Genomic DNA, 15020 nt, shown 5'->3' with positions numbered 1-15020 from the left:
CTAAAAGTTACACCTTTCTTTGGATGACGATTTTGAACGCACCCTTGTTTTCCCGAAATCAAAAGGGACTGCGAATCGCGACTCCCCTCTATTATCACGTACACACGAACGCCTCTAGGAATCAAGCAGGAATGCTAGTACCTCAAGAAACAACACTTGTTTCTTGGTTCGAATAGCAAGTACTCGAGATTCAAAAGAAAAGGGGCTGTATGCGCGGCGGCGGCGGGTTCCGGCTGCGGGATCCGACGATAGCGGCCAAGGGAGAAGAGTGGATGGCGGCTAGGGTTTCTTAAGAGACAATCTCTCAATCACTCTATTTTTTTTCTCACATTTCATATTAGGGTTAGACCATCTATTTATATTGGAAACCCAAAACCCTAATTTATGAAAAAACCCTTCACTCATAATCAAATTAGGAATCTCTTCTTTATTTGATTAATTAAACCATTTAAATTAACCAAATCGATTAGATTGGATCAGCACTTAATAAGACCCAACCTGAATAAGCTATTCGCTCCACCTAATTTAGGTTTTTCACCAAAACCCTAAGTAGGTTGTCCAATAAGTAACAAATACTCAACCTTGATCCCGACATTCTTAGTGTACGATCCTGTAGGTCCATTTAACATTAGCAATGAGCTTAAACAATTTTAATGCTCATAAATCATAATTATTCTCCAGCATGATAATATGATTACCTAATACTAAATGAAGGTCAATTTTGAGAATTAACGGAACCTATTGCAACCTCATACAATCATTTGCCACTGAATATCTTACTTAGCATAAGGCATGGAGAGAGTCAGCCTTATTTTAATGCTGATTAATTTCTTAATCTCTTAGTGAACTGACTAGGTCCAGTAAATGATAACTCTTATCATGTCCCTTGGGCGTGGCTTCACACTACTCAGTCTCACTAATCAAGTGGCCGGTAATATTTATTCTCTCTACAGAGCGTGACAATCCCTTCACTTTACTCATGTCTCTGAGCATGAACCACGACATGCCCAAGCATACCCGTACTTGCCCCTTATTTACGAATAACGTTAGGTGTAAGTTAAAGCATGTAAGGATTCATCCAAGATCCATAGTGATTTCAGGTCGAAGAATTCGAGTACAAGAATTGCTTGAGAAAAATACTTATGACTTTACAACCATGTAGTGTTCTCAAGAGCGGATCGTTCTAGGTACACTATTCCCTAACATGTATCTATGTCCTTTGATTGATATCCCATATCCTATGACCCATTAAACAAGGCCATCTCACGAAAGACATACTAGTCTTAATTTATTTTCATTCCCATGAAAATAATCGACTAGGGACATTTAGAATATTGTTCTAGTTTATGCTTAAAGGTTTTACTATCCAAATCACACATTTGATAACTTAAGCAGAACCAATATTCAAGGATATTTTATCTTATTGACTATGCATAGAAATAATAACAGCTAAAATGATGCCTCATAATAATTATCCAAATAATAAGAGTTCATACAATGTATTGGGGCTAGGGCTTACATTAACACTAGGTTGCGTGACCATCGCCCTTGTACTAGACACACCTAGCTTGGAAGTGATCCATGTACGAATACACCATGACCATCGTGCATTTTGTGCAGCTCCAACATTAGCATTGGACCTAGTTTGTGTTTCGACCCTGATTAGAGATTTCCCTACTTATAATGCAATCGTAGGAGGATTTGGTCTGAAGAAATTATGTATTAATACTTGTACTGGATTAGGGGTCAATTGCCATGACCATCGGATTGATCTATCTCATGAATCTCTTAGTCCACACCACCATTTGCATGATAGTTCTAGCATCCTTCTCACTTTAGTAGCCCCAAGGGGATCCACATCCGAGACCATCTTCATCCCTTTATTTCCATCCTTGATTTGCATTGACTGTAGACACACATTTAGAGTTTTTTTTCTTTTACTTTGTAGTTTAGAGCACAATTACTTGAATATGTAGGCGAGACAACATGTGAAGAGGATGTAAGAGTAGCTTCTCTATCCCTGGGAATACAACCTTCTCGTGCTTGCGCGAGAGGTATTACATGACGACTCCATGCACTTGATGGTGATTTTAATCAGGAAATAAAGCAATCTCCCTCATCAGCTTGAATGCCACAATCACCTTCATCCGCTGGCTCATCATTTGCATCACCATCATCTTCGGGGGCACTCTCAAACTCCCACTCACCTTGTTCATTAATGGGCAAGGTCCTCCTGCTGGGGCACTCAGAAGAAATGTGCCATGTTCCTTTACACTTGAAGCACTCATTGTCATGATTGCGAGAAGATTCCACAATAGATATAGAAGAAGATGTAGTTGTTGAAGAAGTGTGGCGTTACTCACTAGGGTGAAATCCCGGTGAAGATGCTGATGTAGTCGACGAGTGGCCAATGGGTGTGGCAGAGGTGGCTGCAGTCGGCCTAGGAGTGGCGCCACCTTTTGTGGTGCCCTGAGAGGGGGCACCAAGTGGGGGCAGTGGGACGATTGGGTATGGTGCGACCCTGACCTCCATGCTTTTGCTGTTTCTCTATCTTTGTTGTTTGATGTATGAGATCTTGTAGAGTGGTGTAGGGGAACATCTCCACATGATCAGCAATCTCACTGTCACGGCTTGAACCCAGCTCAATGGACTTGGGACACTGACAAATAGCCGTACACCCACAAGGACGAAACCAAGTAGACATACAAGGCCTCGAAACCTGATAAAAAAATAGAACAAAGAAACAGATTAAGTGGTTTGCAAAAATAATACAAACTTGTTTAAATGACCACAATAAATAGGACCTATTACAAGCTAATTAATCTGCAATTGCCCAATGATCCTCATTAAGCTATCCGCCACTCAACTCTACTCCTGGTCTGAAAAGAGATATCAACAACATTTATGAGCTTGACAAGCTAATAAGCACCCACTTAAAATATAGGGATCATTTACAAAAATCATAATTTATCAAAATAAAAAAAAAATCAAAAATCAAATTTATTTCACACAGATGTCAAAAACTGAGCATATAGGTCCCACAAACAACTATTGCCAAAACAAAACAATAGAATTCATGCATGTACTCTCGGTGACCCAAGGCAGAATTATTAGATGCCATTATTCTTCACCGACAGAAAGCGGTGGGAAACTATAGTTTCTATATCAGAGTACATGTCGACACGATCAGTATATAACCGCCAGTGACAGGGTTAGTGCAATCGGGGACTAGTTTCTATGTCAAAATACTTCATCTTCACAAAAAAATAAACTATCAAATTCAGATTGGGCAAAATACGAGTAATTTGTCAGGCAAAATTTTTAGTAGTCGTGTGATTAAATAATATGTATTTAGATAAACTATCTAAAACTTTAGAAATTAAATAATTCTAATTTAAGTAAATATTTAAACCTTTTAGATAATTCCAATTCAAAATAAAATTTCATTAACTCAAAATTTCAAATAATTTAAAGTAATCCTGAAAATAATAATAACTAAATAATTCAAAATATAAATCAAAATAAAAAAATCAATACTCTTTTCAAAATTCCAGATGTTCAGAAAACTAGAGTATATACATATAATAAGATTCATAAAATCAGTACTCTTTTCAGAATTCCAGATGTTCAGAAAACTAGAGTATATACATATAATAAGATCATAAAATCAGTACTTTTTTCAAAATTCCAGATGTTCAGAAAACTAGAGTATATACATATAATAAGATTCATATGTGGGATACTTACCTGATTAACGTCCAAAAACTCTGAATCCCAAATTGAACAAGTTTCCTTAGAATATCCTATACTTGAGAGTAAATTCCAAAGATATTAAAAAATCTTTTTACCACAAGCAAGAAAATTGAAAGAAGTGCTAAGCTAACCTAATTTCCAAAGCTTGCAACAATATCAGAAGATTATACATAGCACTGGATTCTTAAGCATCTAACTAGAGTGATCAATTCTCCCTACTTGAACTATTATATATTTTGATTATTAACAAAGGTACTCACTAGAATAGAAATTATAAAAAGATTAACAAAACATGATTCAAGTAGGACTCAAGCCATTCAGAACTGAATCTAGCATGACTTTTTCTATACTTTCCCAAATAACAAAAATTCAAGATTTTGAGAAGAGTAAATACCTACAAATATGACATATCCAAAATTCACATTATTTGGAGTACTACTCAAATTATAACATTCATTAGATTCTCCAGTTATTTCTGCAAACTTGTAATTCAGACATATACTTTTAAAATATGCATATCTCTCAATCTACAGCTCCAAAAGTAATTTAATTTTACTGACAATTAGATAACTCAAAAATGAACAACTTTTCTATTTTTCACCTTACCCAATTCAATATCCATGATCATAAAAAATTACCATAATTCTTCAGGTTTTGCATAGAAATATCATTGGAGACAATTATACTAATAGGGATATATCTCACAAACTACAGATGCATAAAATTTGAAATTTTGCAGGTATTTAGGTATAGGGCTATATCTCACAAACTATAGATGCATAAAATATAAATTTTTTTAGGTATTTAGGTAACATCAAAATCTACAACTTTCATATTTTACTCTCCAAACTCTGCCTCTACGATCCCTAAAATCAGAGAGGTATTTATGCTATTATCATAAACAAAAATTTGAAACCTATAAAATTAAATCAGTTAACAATTCCTTTCTTATGGCGAAAGATTGTATCACAATCAACCATACATCACATTACATCAAATATATCAAGCAAGATCTCATTATTGAGATGTGGTTAAATCCAAAAAAAACATCATGGTCAAAGATCCTAAGAGTATACTTAGGTGCACACATAAGAAGAGAAACAAAATTCCTTCAACTACAAATTGACAGACTCACTAAAATTTTATTGAAAACACCACTTTTTCCCTTTATATTACAACATGTGCATAATGGTTGTATCGTGCCATTGTGATGCAAAAAGCGAGTAAACTAAGGATTCTCCTTGTGCATATGGCATGAAAACGATTCATAACAATAAAACTAGATTCCATAAACAAATTTTACCCATAAAAGTCAATGAAATGAGTCAACTTCACACCATTCAATCAAGCATCACTCTTTATTCAATCACTAAATGATAAAAACTAAAAACTGAAATTAAACAAGCTAAGGCATTAAAACTACGTGGGTTTCCTCACAAGAAGCGCTTGTTTTACATCATGAGCCTGAATTAGGTACTCTTATGTTAAGATGACTTTGGTTTGCTTAGAGTAAGTAAAGAGAGTGTTTCTTCATTACTTGCTTTCAAAGTGGTGGAGTTCGTTACCTCCATAGTGTATTCATCTTTAAATTCTACCTTCCTCCATACCTTCTTTGTTATTGTGGATCTCATGTTATTCCTACTATTGCTCTTTTGAAGCTGTAGTTTTACGCATTGTGTTGGCTCTTCCTCAAGCTTTCCATTGAAGTATTCACAAAGGGGGTTCAACATGAACACATCTTGCACAAAATAAGAAATAGAAAAATCAGGGTCATGTGCAAAATAGCATTCATCATCTTATTACATAGAGTGTTTCATGGCGCTTGGTAGCTTATACACCACTTCATCTCCCACTTTTAAGGCCATCTTTCCATCTCTCCAATTGATGAGAGCTCTAGATATGTTTAAAAATAGTCATCCAAGGAAAAGTGGGGTCTCTACATCCTCATATATGTCAAGAATCACAAAATCCATGGGAAAGACAAGCCTTTCAACAGTCATAAGTACATCTTCCACAATTCCCAGTGGTTTTCTCATTGATTTGTTTGCCAACTACAAGGTCATTCTTGCCGGCCTCAATTCTCCTAATCTGAGCTTTATATAAATGGTGTATGGCATTAAGTTGACACTAGCCCCAGAAATAACTAGTGCATTCTCTTCCACGCTATCACCTAACAAACATGGGATCACAAAATTTCTAGGTTCTCTCAACTTCATCGGCATCTTTATATACAGAATGGGGAACAATTCCCGTTAAGGGCCACTATATCAACTTTTTCCAACTTCTTTTTGTTGGTGAGCAAGTCCTTAAAAAATTTAGCATATTTCGGCGTCTGGAACAATGCTACAACAATGGGAATGTTTATGTGAATCTGCTTAAATATAGTCATGAACTTTTTGAATTGTACATCCTCCTTATTGGCTTTTAATCTGGATGGATAAGGAACTTGGGCTCTATACTCATGAACTGCGGGACAAGTTGGTGACGACTTTTTAGGTCCTTCCTCAACTCTCTACTCATCCTCCTCAATAGGTTCCTATAAAGTACAAGGGCCTTCCTATATGGTTTCCCTCTCTATCTTAGTACTTGGACCTTGAGTGATCCCTGCCTCGATGGTCTTACTATTGCAAAGTAAGATGGCCTTAAGTTGCTTCCTCAGGTTCACTTCAGTGTTACTTGGAAGACTACCTTGAGGTCTATCTGAACTAGCTCTTGCCAATTATCCAACTTGATTCTCCAAGTTCTTGATTGATGCCTGGACATTTCTCAATATAACGCCAAACTCGTTTATCCTAGCATCATTGCTCGTCATATACTTGGGCAAAACATCTTTTGTGGAGAACTTCCTCTTAGACTCTTGCTGATGTGACTAGTACTGGTAGTTCTGTTACTGAGAAGGTCTCTGTTGCTAATATTAATTCCAAGAGAAGTTAGGATGACTTCTCCATCCTGGGTTGTATGTACTGCTGAAAGGGTTATTCTGGTTTCTCTGACCTCCTCTAATGTAATAAACCTGTTCCACAGGAGATATTGCTAAACTCACTATTAGCCATTGAGCTGCCTATATCCTCCTCCATAAGTCTCACAAAACATAACATTCCTAGATTCAAGCTGACAACCTAACCATTGCTTACGAGTAGATCCAACTTCCATATGAGCACATCCACTTTTGTTGCCAAAGTGATATCTACATCTATCTCATGTAACCTAGCCACCTTTGGCTGTCTGCTTCTTGAACTCTCCAATGTGACTCATTCTTTGCCATGTCCTCAAACAACTATTTTGTCTCTTAAGAGTACTTATCTCTCAATGACCTAACTACTGCGGTTGCAATAATCTGCCTAGTCTGGTAGTTCAGTCCGTTGTATGGAATCTGTAATCTTATCCATGAATTGAATCCGTGATGTGGGCACTACATAAGAAGGTCCTTGAATCATTCATATGCCTCAAACAGTGTTTCAAACTCTCCTTGCTTAAACACTGAGATCTCCTGTCTGATCTTTACTACTTTGCTTAGTAGAAAGTAACATCCAAGGAATTTTTCCACCTAGTTGTTCCATGTCTTAATCGATCCCAGTGCTAGAGAAGTAAGCCACTAGTATGCGAAACCTCTCAAAATGAATGGGAAATTGGGTCTTTGAGAGATGGGTGCTTGGGTTTTTATCTGCTATGCCGTCAAACTGACAGGAGTTCTGAATTATCCCAATAGTGCTAGCTTTGATTTCAAAGTTGTTAGCTGCCACTGCGGGGCTTAAACACTGAACTCTTCTCTTATAAGTTGCGGTCTCTCATACTCTGAAAGTATTCTCCTTGGTTCAGCCAAGGTAATAGATTCTCTGTTGTCACTATTACTTTCTATTTCCACAACTGGATTTTACCGGAGCTTTCTCAACAACGTTCTCTTAACCTTACTATCCCATTCTACTAGATTAGTAGGATTAGCTATGGTTATAAATAGTAACTTGTAGAAGAGAATAGCGAGAATGAGTTGTTAATATTATAAGAGAATAAGTAAAAAAAACAAAAAAGAATAATTTGTCCAAAATACTAAGCCACAAGTTTTAATAGAAACTCTCGACTAAGCTCTCTGACACACCCCTTGCGTGTGTGTACAGCAAGTGCACAAGTTGTCGAAATAATAAAGTACCCTAGTGAGTGGGTTATCGTATCCACATGGAATAGTCATCAAAAACATAAGAATTCCTATTTAACTATGATAAAGATTATTCAAAAGTGATGTGAATGATATCAATGCAAATAGAAATAAAAAGAATAAGAAGGAGACGTAATTAAATGACAGGAGAGGCAACCGATAGAAAGTGGGGCACCCGGACATTGCTCAACCTAGGACTATTGTTTCAAGTGCAGGACCAATCATTATGTCTCCTAATTGATGTTTAATGACTCGTGGAAATCCTAAAATACACGGTCCCAAATTTAAGGTCAACCGTGCCTAACCCTACACTATGCCCTGGTGGAAAGGAGTACTCTCGACGCCTCACACTGTGCAAGGTTGCTTAAAGCTCTAGGGACTCCAAGTGATAAACCCTATTCTCTAATATAGATCTAACCCTTTGGTCCAAGCGAACGACCCCTAATCACAATTAAGCCCTAGCACTAATGATTACTTCAATGCTTCACTCTGTTGCTTGTGCAACTAAGCCCCAGTGGAGTTTCTCTCTTAGCACTTCATTCTATTGTGACCGCAAAGAACTCTTGGAACAAGGAGGTAGTATAAATCACAACGGAAGGGAAAGGGAATGTTCCGCTACCTCTCGACTCACCCTCTCAACCCTCTCCAATCTAGCTTTGTCTAACCCTCATGATGTGTCACTCATCCATAAGGATTACAAAGATGGATTCTTAACCCTAGTGTCACTCTAAGGAAAAATCACTTCATCAAGCATTCAAGATTGGAATTCAAAAAAATCAATTAAAGGAAACATAATAAAATGTCAATGAAACAAAGTCATCGTAGGGTTTACAAGTCAAAGCACCCACTAGGGGTTTAGCTCTAAATGGAGCAAAATACAATTAATAATGAAATTGAATGTAAAAGCATGCAATCCATAAGTAAAACCCCCTCGTGTTCCGTGTTGATGGTCTTGCGGAGTTGCCTTGTCTTCTCCAAGGGTTCCTTCATCAAGCCTAGGGCACACCTCGCCGAATCGATGCCGATGAAAGCTCCCCCAATAACTATCTTCCGAAGGAACGCGGTGTTGAAGTCCGTAGAACCACTCCAAAAATCTTGCCAAAGCCTCACAAAACCCTAGCCGCGAGCACCTCCAAAGTTGGGAAAAAGATGAGAAAAAGATCCTTCAAAACATCTCAAGTCGCGGTTAAATAGGGTTAGAACCGGGCATCCACACGGGCGTGTGGAATTTCCAAGAATTCAATTTCTGTGAGCTATAAATAGTAACTACTACAGTACTTTTGATACAGTGATTTGCTACATTAACTACTACAGTACTTCACCAAAAATACTCCCGATTCCACACTTTTCATCGAGGCCACACTAATGGGCACACATCCATGCGGTAGATCGCATTGCGTCTTCAATAAAAGTCACATTGATGAAGATCTTGCTAGTAATGCACAAGTCATAACACATGAGTGTGACTGCTCTTGTGTCCCTTCAAACTATATATTAGCTTGAGCTCAATGGAGGTTGGCACACACTCACATGTCTTCGCGCACAACTTGTGTCTTCAAGTTTGTTCACTCCAAGATTTCATCAACAGAATGCATCCACGATCTACTTTTGGTTCCTTTCTTCCACTATTGTCTCCACAATCCTATATGCACAAAACAAAACAAAAACACATGCATAGGCAATAAAATTTGAGAAAAGTAATGCTCAATGTAAGAAAAGATTACTTCGTATTACTAACACACAAACACTTATCAAACTCCCCCACACTTAAGCCTTTTCTTATCCTCAAACAAAAATAAAACATTAAAGCATATAAGAAGGAAAATTTAAGGTGCTTGGCCTTAGGTTCACCAAAAGCATGCAAGGGAAGCATTCTACAAGTAAGGAAAAATTGCAACACCGAATAAGAACATTAACGCTCTAGCTAAAAACCTGAATAAAAAAGGGCAACAACCCAAAATCATGTAAGTGTGTGTAAACTCACTCAAGTCAAACCAACGGATACTCCTCAAAGTTCTAAGTACAAGACACTTATTTATGTACAAAAGGAAGAAAAGAGACGGTAGTAGCTTCACACATCCTCTAAGGTAGCCCTTTAATAAGCGGCCGCTAAGGTAACTTTCACACTTTCGAGGTGGTAGCTCTTTCTACCGGGGTAGTAGCTTTCATTCATCCCATGAGATAGCTCTTTCTCTTATTAGGACATAACTAGTATCCAACTTAGGAGAGTAGCTTCATACTTCATAGGTGGTAGCTCTTCCCACCCCAATGCACAAACACAACAAACATAACTTTTTCTTTTTCTTTTCATTTAACAACAATTTTTTTTTCAATGAAATTATAACAAGAAACAACTAAACTAGTCCCTTAAATGTCGAACTTGAGTTTCCACAAGGTTTAATGAGTGAGTAATGAAACAAGTGTCAATCGTCCAAAAATTCCTAAAAATTCAAGTAAAAACTAGAGCATGAGAACATTCAATGTTAAAAATTCTCATAAATTTAAGAATACAACCATTGCAACTAAGGTGAACCGCCATTGGCTACATGAGCATGTACAATAAAAGCATAAGTATAGAACATGTGTAATGTGAACTCCCCCCCTCCCCCCACCATACTTAAGATGTACATTGCCCTAAATGTACGCATGCAAGCACAATAAAATATAAAGCAATGAAAAACATATGTGGAAGTGGGCAATTGAAACAATACTCCCTTGAACTCCTAATGGTACATTTGATGGAACTACATTCATTGAGAGTTGAGTTCCAATGTGTTATAGAGCACATACGGCCATGTGAATATCACAATGACCATGTCCATGACTATTCCTCAAATTCCAGACTCACAAGACCATCTGCACGCATACACAAGGGGGTTCAGTGAAGCTCAACAAAAACAACATAACTCGAGTATATAAAAATATGAAATGAAATACAACTAAAGACAACTAAAAAAAAGATAAACTCAGAAGGAAGATCCTTTCTGAGTAGTGCAAGTCCAAAATAAAATGTAGAAATAAAATACTAAAACATAAAAGACAACTAAAAGTAAAGACGCATCAAGCGTCGGTGTCAGGTGCTATCTCTGCTGCTGCTGCTGGTGAAGTAGGTGGTGCTACTGGTGATGGTGATGAAGGTGCTTGTGATGCCTAAGGGGTGCGGGGTCTTATCACAAATGGTGAGGTTGTGTCTCACTCTAGTAACTGCTATAAAATATTGAGACGCGCCATCACCTCCATGTGGTTTGCAGCCTGTGTGGCACGAACCTCAGCTAGCTCTACTTGTAACACTCCCATAGCACTCTTGAGCCTCTCAAATCGATCATGGGCTCGAGTGGGGAAAATATATACTCACTTGAGGTGGCTCCTGTGCTGTGGGAGATGCCTCGGTCGGCATATGCTCTAGCTGTGGCTCTGGAGCAGACTAAGAACCCTCGGCTGTGTCACCCTTACCCTCAGCTAGCTCTGGTGGAGGCATGACCATCATGTAGACGCTTGGCCTATACCTGTGCACTATCCTCATCAATCTCATCATCTCTATGCTAAGAAGAGATGGTACGATCATCTTTTCGGCCCCTCTGATAGCGTCTAGTAAACCCATCCCGATGATGAGTCTGGTAATGTACTGGCATGAGAAGATCACCCCTACTCTCGTGTACTGGCCCTTGTGTCTCAAATACTCTGCCACGATATGTCTCAAGTGAATCGGTTTGCTGTAGACCATGGAGTATAGATACAATAGCTCCTATCTGCTCAGGACTCCAATGCTGTCACCATGGCTGTTCACTGACCTGCTGAGGATGGCGTGAATGTATCTGTAGCTCGGTCAGGATAGGCATGTAGCCTTGGACACTCTCGGCTCATACTGCTCTTCTCCGCATAATGCTCCATAAGCTCTCTGCGGAGTCAAACTGGCAGGATAGTCTGTTGGTACTATACATACTCCTCTATATCAGTAAAAGCATCATTATACAATCTAAGCCGATGGAGAACTAGGAGATGCTCATATTGTAGTGCTGTCAAAATGCTCTGAACTGTATAGTATCGATGCTCAAGAAATAACTGTATAAGCGATCAAACTCGAATGACGAGAGCACCTCTAACGTGAGCATCCGAATAGCTGGCTCTCAAATCGACAATAAACTATGCAGGTACTGACTGAGATGAGCTTATCAACCTCCTCACCCACCTCGTATCCTCTCTAGATCTCTCTGAGTGCACTCAAGTCCGGGAAACATGACTGCCCGAACTTGATCTTTGATAGACGCTCAAACCGAACTTGCTGTTCGGGGATCACAAATTCCAACAACTCCAGCTCAGGAGAAGACTCTTATGGACGCTTGCCGGCCGCTTTCTTAGTCTTGAGTGCCATATCTGCAAGAATTAAAAAAGAAATCGATCAGATAAACTTAAAAATCAATACTGCAGAAATCCACACGGTCGTGTGGAAATTCCACATGCCCGTGTGGATCTTTGGGGAGTGAAAGCCACACAACCACTATGCTAAAATCCAAAAATGCATCAATAATTCATTCCAAAACCACTCTAAAAGCAATTACCAACCATTTACACATAAAAATGAAACATCATTCCCAATTTAAGCATAATAAATCAAGATTTAGCAAAGAAAAAGAGAAAAAGGGCTTACTGACAAGATGAAAGTCAAAAACCTTGAATACGGCAAGAAGACACACTAAAGTCTCTATAAATAGACGGTGAGACGTCGGGGGAGTGAAGAGAGGCATCGTTGAGTGTTTGGGAGTTAAAGAATAAAGAGGTGCAAGTAGATCTTAAAGAAAAATCACGCCTTTTGGCGTTCTATGCATGCACATGGGCGTGTGAAAATTCCACACGACCATGTGACTCCACAAGAGAGCTCACAGGGACAGACAGATGCCCCTGTGTACTCTCGTGATTGTCTTTAACTATATTTGAACGCATCCACACGGGTGTGTGGAAATTTCCCACTCCCATGTGGCCAACCAATAGGGGCACTAACACGCCCCTGTGGCTTCTCTATCCACCCAAAAATTTGGCTAAGTGTTCCACACCCCCTTGTGGGAATTCCACATGAGCGTGTGGATGCTCACTGGGGCGCTCACAGGGGCACTCACAGGGGTATTCACACGCCCCTGTGTGCTCTCGGGATGGAGGAGAACACTCTGCAGAGTTTCACATGGGCGTGTGAAAATTACCCACACCCGTGTATAGTTCTCAGGGTAATATACAGGGGTAGACACACACCCCTATGTCTTCTTGGGATAGAGTCTGAGAACTCTGCAGAGAAACATACGCCCGTGTGGAAATTATCCACGGGTGTGTGATCGTCACAAGGCCATTCACAGGGGCATTCACACACCCCTGTGTCCTCTCGGGATGAGCTCTGAACTGAAACACACACCGGTGTGAAAATTCCATACTACCGTGTGTCTTCTTTGGATGACTTAGAAAAAATTACAGACTCTGCAGAAAATTTCTGCACACTCATACACACACAAAGGCTGCCTATACTATGAAAAATAAACCAGAGAATCATGGAAAACACACTCAAACGACCAAGAAACTTCACCAAACACAATTAAGCACACAAGAAATACCAATGGTTTACGAGAAAAACATAGCAATAGCATGTAAAAGTCAAGGCACCAACACTCAAGTCCTTATTCATGTAAGTACTAAACTAAAAACTAGAAAAACAGTAAAAGCTTGGGTTGCCTCCCAAGAAACGCTTGTTTAACATCACTAAGCTTGACGTACCTCTTCTTACCTCACAGGGGCTCATGGATGAAAGTTGCCCTCTTACCTACAACCTGGAAGCCTGATGCACACAATTGTTTCACTGTAGAGGGGGAGTTGTCAAGCTTATTACCACACAAGGGTCCGTCACCCTTACTCCATGCATGTATATCCCCATTAGCATTGGGGCATTTCTTGTGATGTCTCTTTTCTCTTTTCTCTTTTCATCTTTTGGACCATCTTCTTCATGATCCCTGGGGTAGGCTGAACCTTGTCCTCTAGACCAAGTGATAAAACTTCTTCATTCTCCACTTCTTGATCTAGCAAACCCTCAAACAGGTTTAGACACATCATTTCCTGGACGTATTCATCAATCAACTCATCAATAGTGTCAAGAAAATATAGAGTATCATCAAAGTCAAGGGAGTATCTCATGGCTTCGGCGAAGTGGTATGTCAACTTGTCATCACCAACTTGTAAGGTCAACTCCCTACCGTCCATGTCAATGAGAGCCTTGGAAGTGTGCGAGAACAGCCTCCCAAGTATTAATGGAAACTCGACATCCTCATCAACATCCAATACTACAAAGTCCACAGGAAATATTTACTTTTCAACCTTCATAAGTATGTCTTCAATGATGCCCCTCGGATGTCTAACTGTTCGATCGGCCAATTGAAGTGTCATCCGAGTGGGCCTAGGCTTTCCCAAGCCTAGTTTCTGAAAGAATGTGTAAGGCATGACATTGATGCTAGCCCCTGAATCCTCCAATGCCTTTTCTTCACCCAAAGTACCAATGTTGTATGGAATGATAAAGATTATGCGGTCCTTCTTCTTGTTTGGCATATTCCTTTGCAACACCGCCGAACATGAAGCATCTAGAATCACAGATGCATTCTCCTCCAACTTTCTCTTGTTGGTCAAGAGGTCCTTGAGAAACTTTGCATAACGAGGCATTTGAGACAATGGCTCCATAAATGGGATGTTGATGTGCAACTGCTTGAATAGAGCCAAGAACTTCTTGTATTGCTCATCGCTTTGGTTGTTCTTCAATCTCGAAGGATAAGGGATTCTTGGCTTATAGGATGGGAGTGCCACTCCCTTCTCTTTTACTATTTCCTTAACCTACATGACCTCGGGTGACTCAAAATTGGTCTTCTTATAAGTGCTTGTGTATTAGTAATATGAAGTATTCTTTTCTTATGATGAGCATTACTTTTATCATATTTTAGCGCTAATATATGTGTATTTGTGTTACTTGTGTGCATGTAGGGTTGTTGAGCCAAATATAGAGGAAGGAAGCCAAAGTAGATTGCGATTACACTTTGTTGATGGAATCTTGGAGTGAACAAACGTGAAGACACAAGTTGTGCTAGAAGAT

General features: G+C 39.1%; 1 non-coding gene across 1 annotated transcript; it reads left to right on the top strand.

Moving 5' to 3' along the window:
• Positions 1-7148: 7148 nt before the first annotated feature.
• On the top strand, positions 7149-7255 carry LOC120253840. The gene has a single exon (XR_005534437.1). It is a non-coding gene; the product is annotated as a small nucleolar RNA R71 (small nucleolar RNA).
• The last annotated feature ends 7765 nt before the right edge of the window (positions 7256-15020 follow it).

Source organism: Dioscorea cayenensis, unplaced genomic scaffold, assembly GCF_009730915.1.
Source record: "Dioscorea cayenensis subsp. rotundata cultivar TDr96_F1 unplaced genomic scaffold, TDr96_F1_v2_PseudoChromosome.rev07_lg8_w22 25.fasta BLBR01000220.1, whole genome shotgun sequence".
Classification (NCBI taxonomy): domain Eukaryota; kingdom Viridiplantae; phylum Streptophyta; class Magnoliopsida; order Dioscoreales; family Dioscoreaceae; genus Dioscorea; species Dioscorea cayenensis.
Note: the sequence above shows the minus strand (reverse complement) of the source record. Positions and strands in the feature narration are given on the sequence as shown.